This window comes from Oreochromis niloticus, linkage group LG3 (genome assembly GCF_001858045.2).
Source record: "Oreochromis niloticus isolate F11D_XX linkage group LG3, O_niloticus_UMD_NMBU, whole genome shotgun sequence".
Taxonomy (NCBI): domain Eukaryota; kingdom Metazoa; phylum Chordata; class Actinopteri; order Cichliformes; family Cichlidae; genus Oreochromis; species Oreochromis niloticus.
The window spans coordinates 86089022-86113162 of NC_031967.2; the positions used below are offsets into that span (position 1 = coordinate 86089022).

At 42.8% G+C, this 24141-nt stretch overlaps 1 protein-coding gene and 1 long non-coding RNA gene across 4 annotated transcripts in view; one reads left to right on the forward strand and one right to left on the reverse strand.

The window, feature by feature from the left end:
- The window catches only part of LOC102082314 (protein NLRC3-like), a 441947-nt gene that overhangs the window by 258214 nt on the left and 159592 nt on the right, over window positions 1–24141 (reverse strand). The window lies entirely within an intron of this gene.
- LOC109201171 (uncharacterized) lies at window positions 1633–19414 on the forward strand. 3 transcript variants are annotated; one of them, XR_002061178.2, is made up of 3 exons: window positions 1633–2158; window positions 3799–4028; window positions 19392–19414. It is a non-coding gene; the product is annotated as an uncharacterized LOC109201171 (long non-coding RNA). The 3 variants fall into 3 exon arrangements; XR_002061179.2 differs by having other exon boundaries at window positions 1637–2158; window positions 3870–4028; XR_003219340.1 differs by lacking the exon at window positions 1633–2158 and having other exon boundaries at window positions 3285–4028.

Consider the following 24141-nt stretch of genomic DNA (forward strand, 5'->3'; position numbering starts at 1 on the left):
GTAATTGGATATGTATATGATATGATATATATTCATCTGATGCTGCTTTGGATTTATTTTCTATTTTAGATCAACTTTGATCACTTCGAGCCATCTTAAGTCCGTTTGTTCTAACTTCTCACTCACTAACATCTCATTTGATTTCAGATCCCTGCTGTTCCCCAACTGCCCTGTAGGTGGCCTCAGTGTGCCTCAAACCATTTACAGATGATTACGTGTCGTTCACAGTTCATATTTAAATAGAAGACGTGGGACGTTGAAGCAGTTTAAATGCGCCCATCCATCCATGAACATGTAAGAAATCAAAATAAAGGTCATGTCTGAAATATGTAGAAATTATTCTGGCTGTAACAGTTTGGGTCAAAGTGCAGATGTTCCAGATGCTCTGCAGTCTCTCTGTGTTTCATGTTAACATGTAAATGTTTTACCAAAGTGAAGCTTTTTGATGTGATTGCAGGAATGTGAAGTGTAACTCTGAGCTTTAGGAAATGAAACTAAATGGACTTTTTCTCCTTTATTTATAGGAAAGTGAAGAAGTGTTAGAGAAAACACAAACACGTCCTCAGAGGATCTTTATGTTCACCATTATTACTGTTTCCTTGTTCTGTCACAAACACACAACACTTCCTGCTCTCTCTCTGATGGATCTGATTGGCTGTTTCATTCACAGGAGGTCAGGGCGTCACACAAACAGCTTTAACTGCACAACGACACACTTTAAATCATCTACAGACAAACCTGTGTGTTTGATTTATGAAGAAATAATAAAGACGCGTCTACAGCTGTCCATAAAGCAGCTTCTCACACAAACTCTGACACTTCAGTCACTTTAATTCCTGCAAAGCTGCATAATAAAGAGCTGTGGACTGCTATGAACTGCTGATGATGACTGCATGAAGCTCTCAGCTGAAGTTTCATTCATTTATTTTAATGTTAATGTCGCCTTTTTAAGTCTGTGTGAGGATTTTAATGACAGACATTAAAGGAGCTTCTTTGATTAGAACCAAATTCATGTTGATTTTCAGACTGAAATTATAAAAACTTTAATAATTCTGTTTATAATCATCAACCTGGAGACTAATGAAAAGTATAATAGTAATAAAAAGCCTTTATTATTTGAGAAATGCCTGAATCTGCTCAGAGACGGAGACAACACTGAGGTGTTGATGACAGTTTGACATTAACCGAATTAAAAACAAAGTGCTCTTATTGTGAAAATCTGCCTCCTACTTCTTTAAATCATTTTTATGCATTTTTTAATCTCACAGTGAAACATTGAGGCATTAATCTGACACAGTTTCATCAGCAGCTGCGTTTTCACAGACGTTTCACTTTGATTTGTTCAGATTGAGCAGAGAGAAGTGGCTCTCTGTGTGCGCACTGCTGAGAAACAGAAGTTCATTTCTGCTCTTCAGCCTCTAAACTCTCAGCGTGAGGACTGAGTGAAGAGTTTCAGAGTTTTGTCTCACAGCTTTTAGCGTCTACACAAAGAGCCGATTACACACTCTTTCTGAGAACATCTCCACCTCCTTAAAACAAACTCTCCTACTAGCAGCTGTCACAACCACAACAGGCAGAAGACTGGATTTATTCAGGCTCAGATTTCATTGCTCAGATTTCATGCAGTATGCAGTAAATTGTGTGTCACAGACTTTATAGTTCACATTTATGTGACTCATTTAAATCTTCTCCTGAAAGTGAAACTCTTACAAACACATCAGGCCACAACCTGCTGCAGGTTAATCATTGATCTAAAGACAGCTGACCTTTGAGCAGGAACTTGTGAGTCTTTTATTGTGTTTAATGCTCACAGTGCTGAAGCCTGCAGACACACCCACATCATATTATTTGTTCTCAGGGTTGTTCGGTGTGGCAGAGTCGGAACAGAAACTTTCTGCAGGTTAATTATTGATCAAACTAAAGTCATATTAAGGAGCTACTGGCACGGAGTCAGAGCAGAGCTCAGAAATCTGAAATATATCAAAGTATATTAAAGTTAAAGAGTTTAGAGAACACTGTTTGGTTTGCTGCCTCAAAGGCAGATGACTCTCAATATCACAAGATCAGGTAAAATTTCAGATCAAGGAAAATCACTGGGGTTATCTGTGAAGAGGCAGAAAAGCATAGACGTGGTCTACCTTATAGCCATTTTGAAAAGGTAAGAGTGAATCTGTCTTCATTCATCTACATGGAAACATAAAACCAAAAAACAAATCAATACAAACAAATCACTCCCAGTAGGGGTGGGCGATATAAACGATATACGATAGAATCGATTAAATTTGGTCAACGATAGAGATTTTGATTATACTGCTCTATCGCGATAGCGCATGTTCATGATGTCATCAAGCTGCACCTTTGTTGGTCGAAAGCATCACAGCGGCTACAACCATTATCATCTTGCGACAGTCATAGCAAAGAGATGAAGCACTTTTGAAATATGGGGAAAGCCAAAAACTGCGCTTCCTCCACTTCCGTAACATTGATTCATTAATGTTGAATTCTCTCGCAGCTGTTCTATTCCCATGTTGTTGCAGTATATTAATAACTAACCGCGTATTGTGGATGAATAATCTCAGTTGTTCTGCTGACTGAAGTTTGGCCCGTGTATAGCATCCTGCTATGTGATTGCGTTTGTCCCTAACCACCAGAATCCCTCACGTTAACTTTTATCGAGTGGAAAAAAAGTTGGTGTTCATCCTCCAGCTTCACTGTGCTAATGTTATGCTAACATAGCTGTGTCGCTAGCAATCACGTAGCACAACATTATATACCAGGTAGTCCAACTTCAGTAACCCTGCAAACGCCACTGCTGTTTAGTTTTCTGTCTTCATTTATGTCGGAAGTGATAGCAGAGCTAACTTCCTGTTAACTTCTAACTCCGTTAAATTTAATAAATTCTGTTTTCATGGATACCTGGATGTTAAACTTAATTGTTACACCTGGTAAAGCAGCAACGCTGATTATTTTATTAAAGATGAAATGATTTAGACAGTTTTTAACTCTCAGTGTTCGTTTGACTTTGGGAATTGAAGCGGACGGAGTTTTGGACCCAGATTACTCTGCGAAGCTCCTCACTACGGCAACCGTAATGCTCTGACAATCCATCAAGCAGTGCAGCTTACCAAAGTTGTACTAAAACATTTTTAACAGATTTCTGCACGCCCAAATCGATTCGAGGTCAGTAAGCACAACCAGAATTCATACATAAGGCACACTCTCGATTTTTGAGAAAATTAAAGGATTTTAAGTGCGCCTTATAGTGTGGAAAATACGTTATACAGAAGAAAAGAATATATCGCCATATATATCGTTACCGCACGTGCTTCAAATTATACCGCGATATGGATTTTAGGCCATATCGCCCGGCCCTAACTCCCAATTTATTTACAACGTTTGAAACATACAGTGTAGCTCACTCAAAACACCCCAAGGCCAAGTGAAAGTGCAAAGAGGGAAAAGATAATGATTAATGATTTATTTAAACTCATAACTGGGTGCAGCAGCTGAGCTTTGACCTGTGAGCTGCAGCTTAAGCCTCTTTTATGGTTCAGTGTTTAATGTGTAAACTGTTTATCACTGCAGAGACGCCTACAGGCTATCTACTGTTCAAAAGTGAATTGTTATATACGGTGTGCGAACTTCAGACTCTTGGTTGGTGTGAAGTGTTTAATGCTCATCTATTGAAGCCTGCAGACACACCCACACATCATGTGATTTGTTTTCAGGGTTGTTTTCAGTGTGTTGGAGCAGAAACCTGCTGCAAGTTAATTATTGATCAAATTAATATCACACAAGGTGCAGCAGCTGACCTTTGACCTGTGAGCTTCAGACTCTTTGCTGGTGTGAAGTGTTTAATGTGACTTCAGCCTGCAGACACAGAGGACGGTTACGGAGAAGAAGCAGAGGATTTTCTCAGTTTCTACACAGACCTGGTCCAGACAGCAGAGAGCTGCAGAGTGAAGACGTTCATGGAAGCTGAGTCAGTGCAACGTCCTCTTTGAATCCTGGATCAGGAAGTAAAGCCGGTGAATATTTGGTGTTTAAATAAGGTTTCTGTCTTTGACTCAGCCTGCTGTCACTTTGTTTTAGAGAGAAAAACAGGTTTCAGATTAAATGGTGTTCCTGCTGCTCCAGCACTAAAGGACAGTATAGGTGACCGCGCTGATGCCTGTTTATAATTTCACCAAAGCGAATAAACTGTTGGCTAAATGTTCTTGTTTTCAGAGGTAAAGGAGTTGAGAGGAGCAGATAATAAGGATTAAATATTATTCTTAATACAGGGTTCGTACGGGGGCTTGAAATCCTTGAAAATGCTTGAATTTAATGTTGTCTTTTCAAGGTTTGAAAAGTGCTTGAATTTCAGATGTGGTGCTTAAAAGTGCTTGAAAATGTAACTGTATTTCATTCATAATAGATAACTATCTGATTGAATAGTTTTCTTATCAGATAGAGAAATAAAAATGAGTCGCAAAAAGCAAAAGCAAAATTTCCCCGCCTGGGCTGCGTCTGTTTCAATATGTGACCCCGCCCCTCCCTCGGACAGTCGGGCATGAGTGCGCTAACATACCTGTAGGCTGCTGTTTCAATGAGTGTTTGATGGAAAACAACAATGGCGGAGTTTGCGCTCTCCAGTCGCATGATAGGTGAGTCCTAGTAAATAATTTTCCAGTACGCGTACGTTATACATGCTATTTTTTAAAAATTATGATTATTTTGCTATCAAACTCGCTGAAGAAATGATTGAAATGCACTGAGTGTGATGCAGTATGGCAGCGCTATTGTGGAATATGCTGTGAACTTAGCTAACATTACTTAGCAGTAATATGAGTTAATTTACTCAAGTGAAAGCTTTAAACATTAGCCCGATACATAACTAGCTAACTTAAGGCTTTCTGATTAACCCTCTGGGGTCGACGGACCCAGAGTCTCCATTTCAACCTGGGTCGAACGTGCAGACTTCAAACTATATACCAGTTTTTAAATTGTGTTGGTAAAACAGCGTTTTCTAAGGAGAGCGCTAGTAAACACGCTTTGCTTGCGAGTGAAAAAAGAAAAAACATTCCTTCCCTATTGGTGGAAAAATGTACCATGTCGACCAATCAAAAAATAATACAGCAACATGTGGTATTTGGTTGTTTGGGAAGAGGGGGAAGTTTTAGGAGTGACCGGCGAGAGAGAGAGAGAGAGTTTTGATACGTGAGAGATTTGTGACGTTTAGTGTTTGGAGTCTCAAGTTAGTGTGTGTGTAGTTAGTGTGTAGTCGTTGTTTTGTTTTGCGTGTCAGTTCTACTAGTGAACGTCACAGTTGCTGCAAAAAAGCCACCAACGGCAGATTGCAGTGTAAATGCTGAGCGACACACCTGCTGTCAGACCTGCAGGTTTATCCCTGTGCTGTTCTCCTCTGTCTTGTAGTGGACACAAACTATTTTTTGGAGTTGCATAAATAATTTGTGTGCCTTCTTATTTGATGCAGAACACCTGATTGTTCTGTAAATAGTTTTGAATCGTTATATAAAAAACGTCTGAGCCTTGGCTGCATTTTTAGGTAAATAGTACCAGATAACGTTGTTGTTTGCAAAACTTGTGCATATTTTTTTAAAAACGTACAATTTGTATTTGCATTTCAAGTTATGAAAATGATTCGTTAAACATGCTTGTGGTTTTTACAGTCAAAAATATCACTTTCTACTTGTAATTTAAATTTTGTCTGAATTTAGATCAATTGTGCTGACACATTATGTCAAAATGAGTAAATAACAGATTGGCAAGATGAACAGTTTTTAATGGTGAAATATAGAGGCCAAATCAAAAGTAGTCAAAAACGGCCAATTATACCCTGGACCCCAGAGGGTTAAAGGCTAAAAGCAAAGTTGTCACCAAGTACTGTTTATATTTGTGTGTATTGCTGCAGCTTTTTTGAGTATTAACTTGATGCCTTTGGGTGAAATAATGGTAATATGAGTGATCCATATGGTCACAAAGAATAGCCACTTGTTTCTGTGCTACCAAAGTTCCCCGGCTTTCATTCGAAATGTCTGACTTAATGTTATTAGCACAAACACTTTAAAGGTGATCATTTAGGACTTCAGCAATAATACAGACAGCAATGTAGTTAGCAACAAAACAGTTTTATTGGGAATTAACTTAAAACAACAAACAACAAACAAACATCTGTCTCCTATTTTTTGTCACACAGGAAAGAAGCATCAATGTCTGATGAGAAAACTTCCTTCTTTTTTGTTTTTTTTCAACAGCAAAAGAATATCTCTAACAAGTTGATTTGTTCACATTTTCACATCTTAATTTTTAAGTGAAATGTGCATTTTGAGTTTATACACTATGTATATAAGGCGACTGTTTCCTTTTGCAATATTTTTGTGTGGTGCCTTTTTCTCTGTCTTAACAAAAGGGGAGCATGTGTCTTTTCACATGGTCTTACTGAGGTGATGCGCATTGAAACATGCATTCTTTTTCGGGGGGGGGGGGGGGGGGGTGCTGGAAAGGCTTGAAAAGGGACCTTGAAAGTGCTTAAAAAGTGCTTGAATTTGACCCTGAAAAAGGCGTATGAACCCTGTTAATAACTAAATTCTGCTAGTCTGTGATGTACCTCCCAGCAGCATCACCTCATTTCTTTGACCTTTAACATGAGTTTGCTTAGCTGGCAGAGCAGCTGGCAGAGCAGCTCGCTCTGCTGTCTGTCATTTGACTGAGTCACGTGAAGGCAGTGGACTTGTTAGCGTAGCTAGCAGGCTGAAAGGCTAGCAAACTGTGTGAACACTTTGTCAGAGGTGAGCAGTAAAGAGAAGAATACGCCCAATGCACTTAACCTGATTTTACTGCTTGTTACATTATATGTGATGTTCAGTCGAAAACAATTACTTAAATTAACATCATTATTATTATGTGTGCCTATGCCAAGAGGCACACATATTACTATTCGTCGGATTTATTATTCTTATTGTGTGGATGCTTTAGGCATCCACACTATTGAGTTCCTGTTTCTCTTTATTCTTTATTATTCCAGTTGCCACTTTTTGTACGTTTTTTGGCACTTAACTACTTTCACAATTTTCAGCCGATTTTCACCGTTCAAATTTTAAACTATTCTGCTATTTCTGCTAATGTGTGCTATGACTTTTGGTATTTTTTGCTGTTATACTTTTTAAAATATTAAGCTTTTTTCCTTTAATTTGTCCCATTGAAATGAATGGGAAATTTCTGCAATTCTGCTAAAACTTGCTCGTTTTTGAAACTTAACTACTTTCTCATACTTTCGCCTAGAACAACCATTCAAACTTTAAAATGTTCACAAATTATTGGGCTATTCGTGAATGATTCAGCTTTTTCATATCTGTTACCGTTTTCATCTTATCCCTCTTTAAGTTTTGAGTTTCATCTTTGTGATTTTTCACAAAATACATGCGTTGTTATGGTTGCTATGCAGTTGGTTCTAAGTGAGCCACTGTACCTTTGGCAATTTTCTCTTCATGTCCGAACAACTTCTTGCTACTTGATTAATTTTCACTCAACTCCCACAAATTATACATCAAAACGTAGGTATTTTTGCTGGCTTTCAGAAAATGTCACTATCATTGTTGTGGGATTTATAGAATTTTGGCAAATCTCCTCAGACCAACACAAAGTCGAAAAACTCTCCATAGAAAGTCAATGGAGAGTTTGATCAAAATCACCGCTTAATTTCTGTAATGAGAGGCATTTTCGAATCGTCATATCTCCTTAACGAAGCGAAGTTAAGACATGAGGCTTGTCCCCGTATATCTTCAGACACTCATGACGCTCACAATTCAAGAATTATTTTCTCACCTATTACTGTTCTGAGATGAGTTAGACTTGTTTGAGGGTAGGAAATTCGTCCTTCGCTCAGATTTCTTCAGATTTCAAACTCTGGAAATGAGGCACTTTTTTCTCTCGTCATATCTTTTTGATGGATTTCCACACAGACCTGAAAATTTCCATGACTGTTCACCAAAGCCTGCTGTCTCTTACGGTGAAAGAATGATATCGATACTCCAAATAGATTTAGAGTTAGAAAGCGTTGTTTGAGGGCAGGTCAAGGCAGTTTTTGCTTCGCCTCTACTCAGTTATGGTGCATTACAAGTCAAATATCTTTAATAATTCATATTTTAACGATAAATTGTCAACACTTTAAGATTCCCCCATCTCTTCTGAACAAAACGGTGTAAGAATGACCGTTCTAGCCCCTACGGTTAGGAAATTATGGTCATTTGTTTGAGGGGAGTCCTCACTATGAGAAATAGACTGCAAAAATCCTGTGTCTCTCTGTGCTGCGTGCACCTGTTTTGGCGGGAAAAAGCACACAGCCTCTCTGATTGGTGGATTCAAATTCAGCAGCTCCCAGGCTGCTTGACTGACCTAGAAACTTGCTTCTCTCTCCCTGTGTGTGTGTGTGTGTGTGTGTGTGTGTGTGTGTGTGTGTGTGTGTGTGTGTGTGTGTGACAGAGAGAGAGAGAAAGAGAGGGCGAGAGAGAGTTTTTATGGGAGCATCTTATTGTATGATTTAGATTCAATATATTTAGACTGGTTGACTGAATTTGATCCTGTGTGTGTCTCTCTGTGCATGTGTCTTTCCATATGTGTCCATATTTGTGATTGTGTGACTGTTATACTTTTTTTTGCTGATTTTTTTTTTCATTTCACAATTACATTTGAGGGACCCTTAGCATGTTCAGGATTTTTTCAGCTGTCCATTTTGCTTTCCCAAATTTTCCATTTAAGTTATTACTGTTGTGCTAAGTCATAGCTTTTCTGCTGCTTTTCAGAATTTCTGCTAAATACAGCATTTCTGCTAAATCATACTATTTCTGCTATTTCATAAGATTTGTGCTAAATATAGTGTTTCTGCTATTTCTGCCAAATTTAGTATTTTTGATTATTTAGGGTTTTTCTACCAAATCATAGTACAGTTTTACTGCTTTTTATAGGATTTTTAGAGGATATTTATATTGCTTAATATATTATTTCTGCTTTTTATAGGATTTGTGCTTAATATAGTTTTTCTAAAAAATGTAGTATTTATGCTTAATCATACTATTTCTATATATTTCTGCCAGGTCCCCAGGCAGCTAATCCTCTGTGAGGACTGATACATACAAATACATATCAGGGCCTGCACGGCTTCCCAGCCAGCCAATCATATCTGAGGTCTGCCCTTTCTTCTCTTGTCATATCTCAGCGACGGATGTACAAAGAGCAATGAAAATCACAGTCAAAGTACACCAAAGTCCGCTGATTCACCCAGTACAACAATTATGCTTCTAGTCCACCTAGTTTTTGAGTTACATGACATTTTGTAACTCCAAAAATCGGCGTTTTATGCCTCTCACCGCGATCTAAATATGACAGTTCATCACCCTGTTTTCCAGGCGCTCGTTCTCTTTCCCAGTGGCACAGTTTGTAGTGACACACGTCTGCAACCCAAAGGTCGTGGGTTCAATTCCACCTTGGGCAACATATTTTTTTCCCTACAAATTAATACACTATCACAGACCACTAATTCATATTCATCATTTATTACCATTCTGCAAACTTTTATGATTCTAGCAGCTTTTCTAATATGGACCTCAGATTCTTGTTACTCCATGACACAAATACTGTTCCCTTTAGGCTCTGTGTATGTGTGTGTGTGTGTGTGTGTGTGTGTGTGTGTGTGTGTGTGTGTGTGTGACAGAGAGAGAGAGAGAGGGAGAGAGAGCCTTTTTATGGGAGCATCTTATTGTATGATTTAAATTCAATATATTTAGACTGGTTGACTGAATTTGATCCTGTGTGTGTCTCTCTGTGCATGTGTGTTTCCATATGTGTCTATATTTGTGATTGTGTGACTGTTATACTTTTTTATTGCCGATTTTTTTTCATTTAACAAGTACATTTGAAGGATCCTTAGCATGTTCAGCATTTTTTCAGCTGTCCATTTTGCTTTTCCAATTTTTCTGTTTAAGTTATTACTATTGTGCTAAATCATACTATTTCTGCTATTTTATAAGATTTGTGCTAAATATAGTATTTCTGCCAAATGTAGTATTTCTGGGTCGGGTGCATTGTGTGTCGGGCGGCGGCCAGGAGCGGAGGCCCTGGCGGACTGATCCCCGGCTGCCAAGACTGGCAATAGGGACATGGAATGTCACCTCTCTGGTGGGGAAGGAGCCTGAGAGTGCGCGAGGTTGAGAAGTACCGGCTAGATATAGTCGGGCTCACCTCTACGCATGGCTTGGGCTCTGGAACTAGTCTCCTGGAGAGGGGCTGGACTCTGTCTCAGTCTGGAGTTGCCCCTGGTGAGAGGCGGCGGGCTGGGGTGGGTATTCTAATATCCCCCGGCTTGCTGCCGGTACGTTGGGGTTTTTCCCGGTGGATGAGAGGGTTTGTTCCCTGCGCCTCAGGGTCGGGGAACGGGTCCTGACTGTCATCTGCGCTTATGCGCCGAGTGGCAGTTCAGAGTACCCAGCCTTCTTAGAGTCCCTGGGGGGGGGGGGTGCTGGAAGGTGCCCCACCTGGAGACTCTGTTGTCCTACTGGGAGACTTCAATGCTCACGTGGGTAACGACAGCGATACCTGGAGGGGCGTGATTGGGAGGAACGGCCTCCCTGATCTGAACCCGAGTGGTGTTTTGTTATTGGACTTCTGTGCAAATCACAGTTTGGCCATAACGAACACCTTGTTCGAACATAAGAGTGTCCATAAGTGCACGTGGCACCAGGATGCTCTAGGCCGCAGGTCGATGATCGATTTTGTAATCGTATCACCAGACCTGCGACCATATGTTCTGGACACTCGGGTAAAGAGAGGGGCTGAGCTGTCAACTGATCACCACCTGGTGGTGAGTTGGATCAGGTGGCGGGGAGGACGCTGGACAGACCCGGTGCACCTAAACGCGTAGTGAGGGTGTGCTGGGAACGTCTAGCAGAGGCCCCAGTCCGCGAGATCTTCAACGCACACCTCCGGCAGAGCTTCAACAACATTCCGAGGGAGACTGGGGACATTGAGTCCGAATGGACCATGTTCAGCGTCTCCATTGCCGAAGCTGCTGCATTGAGCTGCGGCCGCAAGGTGGTTGGTGCCTGCCGTGGTGGTAATCCCCGAACCAAATGGTGGACACCAGAGGTGAAGGGAGCCACCAGGCTGAAGAAGGAGTCCTATCGGGCTTGGTTAGCCTGTGGGACTCCAGAGGCAGCTGACAGGTATCGACAGGCCAAGCGGAATGCGGCTCGGGCAGTGGCTGAAGCAAAAACTCGGGTGTGGGAGGAGTTCGGAGAGGCCATGGAAAAAGACTTTCGGACTGCCTCGAAGAGATTCTGGCAAACCGTCAGGCGTCTCAGGAGGGGAAAGCGGTGCTCTACCTGCACTGTGTATAGTGCTGGCGGTGCGCTGCTGACGTCGACTGAGAAAATTGTCAGACGGTGGAAGGAATACTTCGAGGACCTCCTTAATCCCACTGACACGTCTTCCGAGGAGGAAGCAGAGTCTGGGGATGAGGGGAATGACCCGCCAATTTCTGGGGTCGAGGTCACTGAGGCAGTTAAACAACTCCTCGGTGGCAGAGCCCCTGGTGTTGATGAGGTCCGCCCCGAGTTCCTGAAGGCTCTGGACGTTGTAGGGCTGTCCTGGTTGACACGCCTCTACAATGTTGCGTGGAGATCAGGGGCAGTACCCCTGGACTGGCAGACCGGGGTGGTGGTCCCCATCTTTAAGAAGGGGGACCGGAGGGTGTGTTCCAACTACAGGGGGATCACACTCCTCAGCCTCCCTGGGAAAGTCTATGCCAGGGTGCTGGAAAGGAGAGTTCGTCCGTTAGTCGAACCTCGGATACAGGAGGAACAATGCGGTTTTCGTCCTGGTCGCGGAACACTGGACCAGCTCTTTATCCTCTCGAGGATACTTGAGGGTGCATGGGAGTTTGCCCAACCAGTCTACATGTGTTTTGTGGACTTGGAGAAGGCATTCGACCGTGTCCCTCGGGGTGTCCTGTGGGAGGTGTTGCGGGAGTATGGGGTGTCTGGCCCATTGCTACGGGCCATTCGATCCCTATACAACCGTTGTAAGAGTTTGGTTCGCATTGCCGGCAATAAGTCGGACTCGTTTCCGGTGGGTGATGGGCTCCGCCAGGGCTGCCCTTTATCACCGATTCTGTTCATAATTTTTATGGACAGGATTTCTAGGCGCAGCCAAGTGGCGGAGGGCTTTCACTTCGGTGGCCTCAGAATCTCATCTCTGCTTTTTGCGGATGATGTGGTTCTGATGGCTTCATCGGGTGGGGGCCTCCAGCTCGCACTGGAACGGTTCGCAGCCGAGTGTGAAGCAGCGGGAATGAGGATCAGCACCTCCAAATCTGAGGCCATGGTTCTCAGCCGGAAAAGGGTGGAGTGCCCACTCTGGGTCGGGGATGAGTTCCTGCCCCAAGTGGAGGAGTTTAAGTATCTCGGGGTCTTGTTCGCGAGTGATGGGAGAAGGGAGCCGGAGATCGACAGACGGATTGGTGCTGCGGCTGCAGTGATGCGGACGCTGCACCGGTCCGTCGTGGTGAAGAGGGAGCTGAGTGTAAAAGCGAAGCTCTCAATTTACCGGTCGATCTACGTCCCGACCCTCACCTATGGCCACGAGCTGTGGGTAGTGACCGAAAGAACGAGATCGCGGATACAAGCGGCAGAAATGAGCTTCCTCCGAAGGGTGGCTGGCCTCTCCCTTAGAGATAGGGTGAGAAGTTCGGCCATCCGGGAGGGGCTCAGAGTAGAGCCGCTGCTCCTCCACATCGAAAGGAGCCAGTTGAGGTGGTTCGGGCATCTGACAAGGATGCCCCCTGGGCGCCTCCTGGGTGAGGTGTTCCGGGCATGCCCCACCGGGAGGAGGCCCCGGGGCAGACCCAGGACGCGCTGGAGAGATTATATCTCTCGGCTGGCCTGGGAACGCCTTGGTGTTCCCCCGGATGAGCTGGAGGAGGTGGCTGGGGAGAGGGAGGTCTGGGCTTCTCTGCTTAGGCTGCTGCCCCCGCGACCCGACCTCGGATAAAGCGGATGAGGATGGATGGATGGATGGATGTAGTATTTCTGTCAAATTACAGCATTTTTGCTATGTTGCACTGTTTCTCTAAATCATAGTATTTCTGTAATGTTTAAGAATGTTTGGCTAAATATATTCTTTCTCTTATCTTATACTATTTCTCCTAAATTCTTGTATTTTTGAGAAGTTATCGTGTTTCTGGTAAGTTACAATATTTCTGCTAAGTTCTGCTATGCTATTGTATTTCTGCCAAGTATTATGTTTCCTCTAAGATATTGCTAAGTTACTAAATTTTAGCAAAGTTCCTTTGCTTCATTTTACAATTTCTGCAACTTTTCAGCTTTTTCAGCTACTTTTAGCAGAAAGCTTCAGCTTTAAAGCATCCACACTGCATTTTCGCAGGAAATGCAAATTTTTCTAGTTATTATTATTCTCCATCTTCCGCCTAAATTTCGGCATGTATCACGCCCCGCAGTTTTGAGACAAGCTTCATATATGTTACCTCATTTTGTGCGGCCGGATCTGGAATGGTGTGCTATGACTTTTGGTGTTTATGAATTTTATAGTTTTTTAAATATTAATATTTTAGTGAAAATTTTCCCGCGCTCCTCTGCCAAACAGTTTTGACATTAGGATTACATATGTTAGATCATTTTGTGCGGCTGGAGCTGGACTATTGTGTTGTGACTTTTGGTGTTTATGACTTTTATAGTTTTTTAAATATTAATATTTTAGTACAAATTTAGGCCAATTCATCTTTTGGCGCCAAATAAACAGACTTCATTTGTGGTGTCTTGGCTCTCTCTAGTGGTATACCGGGAGTAGTACAGCCGAAAAGATTTATCCTTGTGTTGAAAACTCCATATCCCACAATTCATAGCACGCCTCTACAGAGTGAACAATGGCGGCCACCACTTCGTTTTATATGTCTTTTATTCGTGTTTCTAGGTCACAAAATAAACTTTTAAGATATTTTCAGGCGAGAATGTAGGTGTGTAAACTTCAAATATCTGCTTGTTTTATCAAGACATCCCATATTTAGCGACAGTGCTCTGACGACGTTGGTCCTGCCTGACAGCTAGCCGGCTACCTAGCTAGCTGCCGCACTTGGCTGCAAATGGATAGCGAGGGGACTCTCTCTGTCGTTTCACCTCCCCGGTCTCTCGCAAATGCTCGCACAGAATCAGAGTTACAGCTGGATGTGGAAAAAATAACTGAGTTGTTTGGTGGTGCTATAACGCGGAGCTACAACAGTGGGCAGCTATCCACCGGTGTATGACAGAAAGGACATGCCGCGACCGCCGATCGACCGGTGTTTGCTAACGCGGAGGTCAATCGTGGATCAGGGAAAGCGAAGGCAGGAGCGTGAGGTGAACTGAATTTCAGGTAAGAAGTTATGACCTGCACTCTATTTGGGTCAGATATAAACCGAGTTTAGGTGTAGTTTATTTAGCAGCAGTTCTCTTATGTGTTGCTGATAGCCGGCTAGCTAGCTAGCGCCGCTAGCATAGTTAGCCAGCACCGCTAGCGACCCTTCGTGAAAAGCACCCAGGCTTGGCTTATATTGAGGAGGGTGAAACTCGTGTCCGCACCCGGTCGCTCGCCGACAGTATGTGTTTTAGCTGGACTTATTTTTCGTTTATATGGACCGATGATTTATTTATTTATTCATTTTAGTAACGGTATAAACAGTGAAAGGTGGTGGATTGGCCAGATGTAAACTTCAAATATCTGCTCGTGTTACCAAGACATCCCATATTAGCTCTGATGTTTTCGGTGCCTGCAAAGAGCTAGACAGGTAGCTAGCTAACCCGAGCTGGCTGTCTTTTTGACTCAGGGTCATAGCTGGACTTATTTTTCGTTTTTATGAGCCGATGAGGGGTTTTTTTAGTAACGGTACAAACAGTGAAAGGCGGTGGATTGTCCAGATGCTGGTCGATGTGGAAAAAATAACTGAGTTGTTTGGTAGTCGCTGACGCGGAGCTACAACCGAGGGCAGCTATCCACCGGTGTGTGTCAGAAAGAACATGCGGGGAACGAGGCGGCGAGGCGACCGCCAATCGACCGGTGGTAGATCGTGGATCAGGGAAACCGAAGGCAGGAGAAGCAGGCGGCTGCCGGTCGGAGCGTGAGGTGAACTGAATTTCAGGTAAGAAGTTATGACCTGCACTCTATTTGGGTCAGATATAAACCGAGTTTAGGTGTAGTTTATTTTCGTTGTGCTGACTTTTTACAATCAGTTATAATAACTCGTACTGCGTGGTAGCTAGCACGATGGAGTTTCTATACAGCTGTGTGCGCGCTAAGTTACTGATGTTGAACTTTATGACAGCCTCCCCTGTCATTCTCTCGCCTGTTCAAACTTCAGTCATGAAACTGATCAATGATCGGCTTTTCTCTCTTGTTTGTTTATCGCGCTAAACAACAGCAGCACGTTTAAGCTTGATCAGCTGTTGTTAGAATTCATTTGATTTTAATTTCTAGTATCAGCTGATGTTTGCTGGAGCCACAGCTGTAGAAGCGGCTGGTCGAAACCAGGAGATGACCTTACTGAATCATCAGAGCTGAACTGGTGATGGAGAAACAGGTTTACCTTTTTTTTAGGTGACATGAATGAGTTGAAGGGAAGTTATGAACTGTTTCTGAGAGAAATAAACACCAAGCTCCTTTTTTTATTTAGCTGACAGCTGGTAACTGTGCAGGGGCGGATCTAGCAAAGCTTTTGCCAGGGGGCCAGGTAGGGCATTAACAGAGAAAGGTGGACACAAAGATATACTTTTCTTTCTTACTCTCATACAGGGAGTGCAGAATTATTAGGCAAGTTGTATTTTTGAGGAATAATTTTATTATTGAACAACAACCATGTTCTCAATGAACCCAAAAAACACATTAATATCAAAGCTGAATGTTTTCGGAAGTAGTTTTTAGTTTGTGTTTAGTTTTAGCTATTTTAGGGGGATATCTGTGTGTGCAGGTGACTATTACTGTGCATAATTATTAGGCAACTTAACAAAAAACAAATATATACCCATTTCAATTATTTATTTTTACCAGTGAAACCAATATAACATCTCCACATTCACAAATATACATTTCTGACATTCAAAAACAAAACCAAAACAAATCAGCGACCAATATAGCCACCTTTCTTTGCAAGGACACTCAAAAGCCTGCCATCCATGGATTCTGTCAGTGTTTTGATCTGTTCACCATCAACATTGCGTGCAGCAGCAACCACAGCCTCCCAGACACTGTTCAGAGAGGTGTACTGTTTTCCCTCCTTGTAAATCTCACATTTGATGATGGACCACAGGTTCTCAATGGGGTTCAGATCAGGTGAACAAGGAGGCCATGTCATTAGTTTTTCTTCTTTTATACCCTTTCTTGCCAGCCACGCTGTGGAGTACTTGGACGCGTGTGATGGAGCATTGTCCTGCATGAAAATCATGTTTTTCTTGAAGGATGCAGACTTCTTCCTGTACCACTGCTTGAAGAAGGTGTCTTCCAGAAACTTGCAGTAGGACTGGGAGTTGAGCTTGACGCCATCCTCAACCCGAAAAGGCCCCACAAGCTCACCTTTGATGATACCAGCCCAAACCAGTACTCCACCTCCACCTTGCTGGCGTCTGAGTGGGACTGGAGCTCTCTGCCCTTTACCAATCCAGCCACGGGCCCATCCATCTGGCCCATCAAGACTCACTCTCATTTCATCAGTCCATAAAACCTTAGAAAAATCAGTCTTGAGATATTTCTTGGCCCAGTCTTGACGTTTCAGCTTGTGTGTCTTGTTCAGTGGTGGTCGTCTTTCAGCCTTTCTTACCTTGGCCATGTCTCTGAGTATTGCACACCTTGTGCTTTTGGGCACTCCAGTGATGTTGCAGCTCTGAAATATGGCCAAACTGGTGGCAAGTGGCATCTTGGCAGCTGCACGCTTGACTTTTCTCAGTTCATGGGCAGTTATTTTGCGCCTTGGTTTTTCCACACGCTTCTTGCGACCCTGTTGACTATTTTGAATGAAACGCTTGATTGTTCGATGATCACGCTTCAGAAGCTTTGCAATTTTAAGACTGCTGCATGCCTCTGCAAGATATCTCACTATTTTTGACTTTTCTGAGCCTGTCAAGTCCTTCTTTTGACCCATTTTGCCAAAGGAAAGGAAGTTGCCTAATAATTATGCACACCTGATATAGGGTGTTGATGTCATTAGACCATACCCCTTCTCATTACAGAGATGCACATCACCTAATATGCTTAATTGGTAGTAGGCTTTCGAGCCTATACAGCTTGGAGTAAGACAACATGCATGAAGGGGATGATGTGGACAAAATACTCATTTGCCTAATAATTCTGCACTCCCTGTATAAAATATTTAGCTTTTATTAAATAGTTATCTGAATCTTACAACCAAAGTTTGTATAATAATACACAAGATTGGCTGTAGACCATTGTTCATCATTCAGAACACTGTGTAAAAATAACAAAAAACAAAAAGTGAATGCAAAAGTGCATAAATATTTATTTTACGTGTTTGATATGTGTGGCGGGGCGTGGTCTGCAGTGCCGCTGCAGGGGAGGTGGACCCACCTGAGGGGCATCTGCAATCACACCTCTCGGGCGTAGTCTGTGCTCTCTCGGCTGTTTTTTGGGTGTGTGTCGGGCTGTGAGTTGAAAAGCTACAGCTGGCTGGGAGGGTACACCAACCATGTGTGAAAAGTGGTCCATAACGTACTGGTTCAAAGTGTGTTCGTGCAAACATTGTCGGGGTCTGCCGTGGTACAGAGGGACTTCTGCTTATGAACCTGTGTGCACAGCGTCTGCAAATCGGGGCTGTACAAAGTGACCTCATCTTTACCCAAAACTGTAAGCTGTCATCTGTGAGGCGCGAGCGGTGTTTGTTTTTACCATAATTCATGGTGGAGAATGGCTGCTCTTCTGAGTTTTGCTGTCTGTAGCCGTATGAATGGAAAACTACACAGATTAGCAGCGGCATAGGCACACATAAAATTTCTTCTGAAATTTTCGCTTTCTAGTTATTATTGTTATTGTTATTATTAGTAGTATTAGTTTTATTATTTGTTTATTATTCATAACATGGCTCCCTGCTGTAGTGGTTTGAACAATTGATCTGAGGTTATTGTGTCCCTGCAAATTCAACAATGCGCCTCAATGCAAAGCATCAAACAAATATTTTTATTATCAAGTCATTCGACCTACTGGGTGAATCACCGTAGCTCTGACAGTGAAGCACACTCATTTGTATTGATAGTCACCATGTAAGTGCTTTTAACTTTCATTGATGAGTAAAACCTTCAGTAGAAACATCTGTGAGCAGTGAGTGAATAACAGGTCTGACAGCAGCAGCAGGGACGATGCTGTCATAGTTTAATGTGGAGTCTGTCTGCAGTCAAACAGTGACGAGCAAAGAAAAGAACTTTAATGGTTGTGGGTCCCTTTGACCCAGCACTTTGCGTTTCTTGTGTTTTGGTGATATTTTGTATTATGGTTTATGTTGTGGTTCATTTACAGTCTTATTTATGCTGCTTTGAGTTTCTTATACTTCCTGTTTAGTTCCTTGATCATTAGATCCCCCCTATGTCTCTGTGTGTCTCTGTGTGTGTCTGTGTGTGTTTGTGTGAGTCCTTGTGCTCCATTCTATATTTCCTCAGCCTGTCATGTCTCTCTCGTCTCCTCTTTCCCTCGCTCACTCTCGTCTGCCTTTCCTCCACTCCTCTGTCAAGCTCACGTGTCAGTGTTGCGTTCCTTTGTTTGCTGTTTTATTGTGAAAGTCTTTGTTCAGTGTGTTTCATTTTTCCTGTGAAGGTTCTCAGTCATCCAGGTCATCGTAGTCTAAGGAGCTTGGAAAGAAAAGCGTCTGGACTTCTGTAAGTTGCTTGAAAGTGTTTCACCGTTATATTCGAGTCCTACCCTGTTTGCATTACGCAGCAAGTTCAAGACGAACATTTTTCTAGTTTCCCAAACAGTGAATCAGTGTGTGTGCAGTTCTCTGCAAACTCAGCAGGAATAATTAGTGTGAAGCTTTAACTCTGCTGATCCTCTTTGAATCATGGATCAGCTGAAATGTTTAAAATGTTGTTCACACGTGTTGGACTGACTGAAGCTTCCAGTCACAGTGAATCAGTGTGTGTCAGTGAATGCATCGTGTGTGCTTCACGGCTCCATCTAGTGGACTGATAGTAGAGCAGCTGATGGCAGCTCCTCTGCCTCACACTGCTGTCTGACTGCATTCAGCTGACACTGAGAAGCAGGAAAGAAGCAGCTGATATTTGGACAGCACACATGATGGAAAGGAGGATTTCAGTTGATGTGCACATGAATGATTTGTGTTTCCTCTGCAGGTGAAGGTAGAAAGTGTGTGTGAGCTGATGTGAATTGAGCAGCATGGATCAGTGTGAGGACAGAGAGGAGGGAGTCCCTCCCTCTAAAAGCACTCTGTGTGGGGAACATGAGAGCCAGACCAAAGCTCAGAGGTGAGATGACCATCTCTAACTGTCCATGACTCTTCTCCATGTCACAGCTCAGCACTCACATCACTGCTCCATCATTATTCACAGGAACCCACCTGGACCTCCACCCAGCCCTGTGTCCTTACAGAGTGATGTGTCTAAAGATTTCCCCATCGTTAATTTTAAAGTCCAGCCTGTGTCTGCTGCAGAGAGGTGAGCTGTTAGTAACATGAACTCTTTGAGTTGGTTGGTTGCTAATAGACAAAGATTAGTTTATGTTAGCTAATTCGTGACGGAAGCAATGACTTAGTGGAGAATAAAAACACTGAAGCTAAAAATCTGTCTCACTGTTGTGCTGCTCTTTGCTGCAGCAATGAGTTTATTTAAAATCTTTCACTCTCTGTCTCTTCAGCAGGAAGTGGTTCTGTTTGTTTGCTGGCTGAGCTAAAATAGGAAAATCCACAGTTAGCTGTAGTGTTTGTAATGACGCTAAAGAGGAGAAACAGAGACAGAACTTTATTGATCCCTCAAGTTGGTTCTTCTGAGAAATTCAGTTAAACAACAGCTGGAACTAATCAGGCACAACAAGACAGGGAGAACGCACAACTTAACAAAATCCTGTAGAGACACAAGACATGGAAGGTTCACAGGCAGGGGCGGTCCTAGGCTGTTTGGTGCCCCGGGCACCATCATCACAATTATAAAAAGTAAAGGCTTGAAATACTTTACATGTAATGAGTCCATATCATATATTAGTTTGACCTTTTAAGAAGAATAGCAGACAAATCAACAATACAGCTCTTCTAATTAATGGTTAATTAATATTATGCTGAACACAGCGCAGACGTGCAATAGAGTCTATGAGCTCCATCAGTGTCTCGCGCTTACTTTCACGTATATGTGTGTGATAGAAATTAGAAAACACATCGGTGCAAACTACAAGTCTATATCATGATGTTGTCGTGGAATTTTCTGATAAAAGTCTGCAACACAGAAAGAGCTGTGGTCAAGCTATTTATTACTGCATGCATACATGAGAGCGAACACACACATCATAACATCACAGGTCTAAGTTATGAGCGCTCCACCCTCAGGACGTCTCAGCTCTTTTATACTGCGCTGGCATGACGTCGGGGCACCATGAGTACCAGCAACTTTCTTTTTGCCACAAAGTAACTGTTATAGTCCTGTGACCCAGTGTTTATGTGTTTTCTGGGTTAATTAATATTCTTTGATTTAGTGTTAATCATGGTTCAGTTTCCTGTCCTCTGTACAGTTTTTTTTTTTTGATACGGGCGACATGGGCCGCTGCTCAGGGCGGCATCACGGCACAGTTCTTATTTCACATCACTACAAGCCTTCAAACATCTAAGCTTCAATAGAAACACATGAAAGGCTTCTGTTCCTTTATTTATATTTATTAAGATGTCGCATAAAAAGAGATGACGTATGTTAAAGTCGCAGGTTAAAAGTGGAACAGTGAATGACTGCAGGTGTCCATAAGTTGCAGTCGTGGTGCTTCAGCATCTAGCTAGCCTACTGAAGAGGAGAATTACGGGAAAACATTTTTAAAGTGCCAGGTCATTTCAAATGCAGCGTTTCTGTTAGCTCAAAAACATCAGCTGAGAAAGTAACAGACAAAAAAAAGAGAGCGAACCTCCCTCAGAGATGGAGAAAGATAAGAAAGGACAGGAGCTTACATTTAAAGATTACATTTAAAGGTAAAAACTGCTTAGTAGTGTTGGATAAACTGACAATATAAATCTCACATTTGTTTTAAATCAGATATCGGGTCTGTACATGTGAATTTTTGTTGATTTTCTGACTGTGTTTGTGAGCTGAGAGGAAATGAAAATGAGTTTGTAACAAAAATCAGTTTTGTCCAGTTTTCCTGTAAAAAGCTGAACTCTAATCTAAGAGGATGTTACTGACAGGAAACAGCTGCATCATCTGCAGTCTGTGTGATCACAGCTGCTTCAATCATGTTTGTGTCTACAGAGGTCAGAGGTCACAGTCTGCAGGGTCCAGCTGTCCGTCTGTGAGGAGTGACTGGTCCAAAGGTTATAATCCAAACTTCAGTGCTGAACCTGGACCAACGAGGTCAGAGAGCTGTGATGACTCCTTTACATGTTTGTGTTTCCTGGATAAATCTGACCTGAAACATCCTCAGATTGTTACAAAGATTCATTAAAAAGAAAACAATGAAAGAGAAAAGATGAAAATGTTAGACTTGGTCATTTGCTGTTTGAGGACAGTGATGCTCATATCTGTGGGGAAAGTGTGACCTGAGTGGGTTCATGTTTGTCTTTAAAGAGCTGCTCTGATTCTCTTTGTGTCTGATCTGTTAAACAGTCTGAGAGGTCACGAAGAGACCCAGCAGCTAAAGCCTGGATCATACTGGCTGCTGTTAATCAGACTCCATCAGGACAACACTGAACCACAGTGGTGTGGATGTAGTGGATAAATCCCACCATACTTGTCAAAAGATTTCAGGAGTTTGGCGTTTTTATTATTATTATTTTATTACTTTATCTTTTGCTCTGTATGTTTATGTTTGCTCTTTCAGTAAGTCACACTTTGTGCAGACTCCTAAATGGGGAAGTTACACTCTGTACTCCACGGGAAGCCTGCACGCAGCAGCTATTTTATCTCTTCCTGTATCTCTTCCTGTATGTGCTTTTAATAAAAGACTGCTTCTTTTTGCTGCAGCGGAGAGTCTCTCTGAGATTCCCCGTGTACACGTAAACCTGTCTGAGCCTTTTTATTCCGTCCTGGGTTGCAATTCAGGAAAACTCCTGACATTTCTTGGTCCTTCGAGCCGGATGGGATACAGCATTTTTGTGAGATCCCACAGGAAAGCCTCACCGAGTCCTGACGCCGTGAGAAGCCCACGCTGAAGTCTGTCGACAGCTCCTCTCTAGGTAGAGGATATAAAGTCCAGAGACGTAACGTTCGGGTTCTGGCCAGCGTTCTTATAAGTGGTCCACGGCGGTGGGGGTCGATGAGGTAGACCTGAGAGACCGGCAGCAACCAGGTGAATATTAACACTCAGACACCTCGCGTAAAACGTCTAGGCTCGCCCAGAGGGGTTGGTAGCATTCCTAAAAGTAAAGGCTCGCCTGAAAAAGGGCTGGAAGCATTTTTAGGTGGATTTCTAAAAGTAATGGCTCGCCTGAAAAAGGGCTGGAAGCATTTTTAGATAAACCTCGTCCGTAAAACGTAGTACGCGTTGAAAAGGTGTTGTTGTTGTTTCATTTTTGTTGGTGGAATAAGTTGATTTTACAGCACAATAAGGAGGCTGAACTATTCCACTATTTTGTTTGCTGTTGGCCACCCAAGTACTGGTGAAAAGAGAGAAACAGGTCGTGTTTTATCACGTAAAGATGACACCGCTTTCAAGAATAGCTTGAAAGTAGAAGGCCGTGTCAACTACCACTCTCGATTCTCGTGCCAGAGAAGGTGCCGCAGTTGTGTAGTTGTGAGTATTAAAATTAAAAGGGACTAAAATGGGTAATGAAGCTTCAAAACTCACTGCTGACGAGCAGTGGTTAGAGAAAAAATGTCCAGGCGCCGGACAAATTAGTGCAAGTAGATGGAGAAATCCTAAGAAAACAAAATGTCCCACTTGGGAAGGTAAATGTAGCCCATCAGCATTAACACAACTGAGGGAAGCTCTTTTGAAAGAAATAGCAGAAACCAAAAACCTAAGAAAGAAAGGGAAACGTTCGCACGAATCGCAATATTTCAAGGCCTGGAAGGCAGAAGCAGCTAGGCGAGAGGAAAACAAAAAGAAAAGACAAGAGAAGAAAGATAAAAAGTCAGAAAAACAGAACTTAACCGCCAGTTTAGTAAAACCGGAAGACGAGACACAGTGCAGTGCTCGCAATATGTGTATTAATCCACCACCATATGCGCCACCACCTCCCACATCTGCAGCCACAGCTGCAGCGTCTCCCACATCTGCAGCCACAGCCGTAGCATCTCCCACATCTGCAGCCACAGCTGCAGCACCACCCATTAAACACTCACCCATATCAGGAAGAACTAGGTCACATACACAACATCCTTATGTGAAAGCACAGACAATGCTAAACAAACTTTCACTCAAAGATAGCCCACAAAAAGAAATGGGAGACACAGTCGATCCACCAGCCACTGGTATCTACCCATTGGTAGCCGTGGCTAACCCTAGATTTGGCCTAATAATAGGGCCAGAAGGACAGGAGGAGCAAGATGACCGCCCACACATACATGTTTTCCGTCCGTGGTCACAGACGGACAGACAAAATGTCCTGAAAGATGTTCCTCCACTGAATGAAGGTTTTACACCATGGAGGGATGCTGTAGAGCTGATCAGGAGGCAATGGTATTTAAACGGTCATGAAATGCTTCAAGTAATGCAAGATTTATTAGGTTTAAGGATGGGAACAGTTAGAGGGGATTATACCGGCTCAAATGCCGGGGGTGTAGCACATGCACCAGGAAGCACCGACCTAATCAATGACCTAACAAATTTATATGAGAGAATTAGAGTACGGTTGGCCCCGAGGGCTGACTATGGCAAAATAGGGGAGGTAAAGCAAAAAGAAGCCGAAACAGCTTCTGATTTTCTGGACCGGCTGCGCCCGGTTTTTAGACAGCA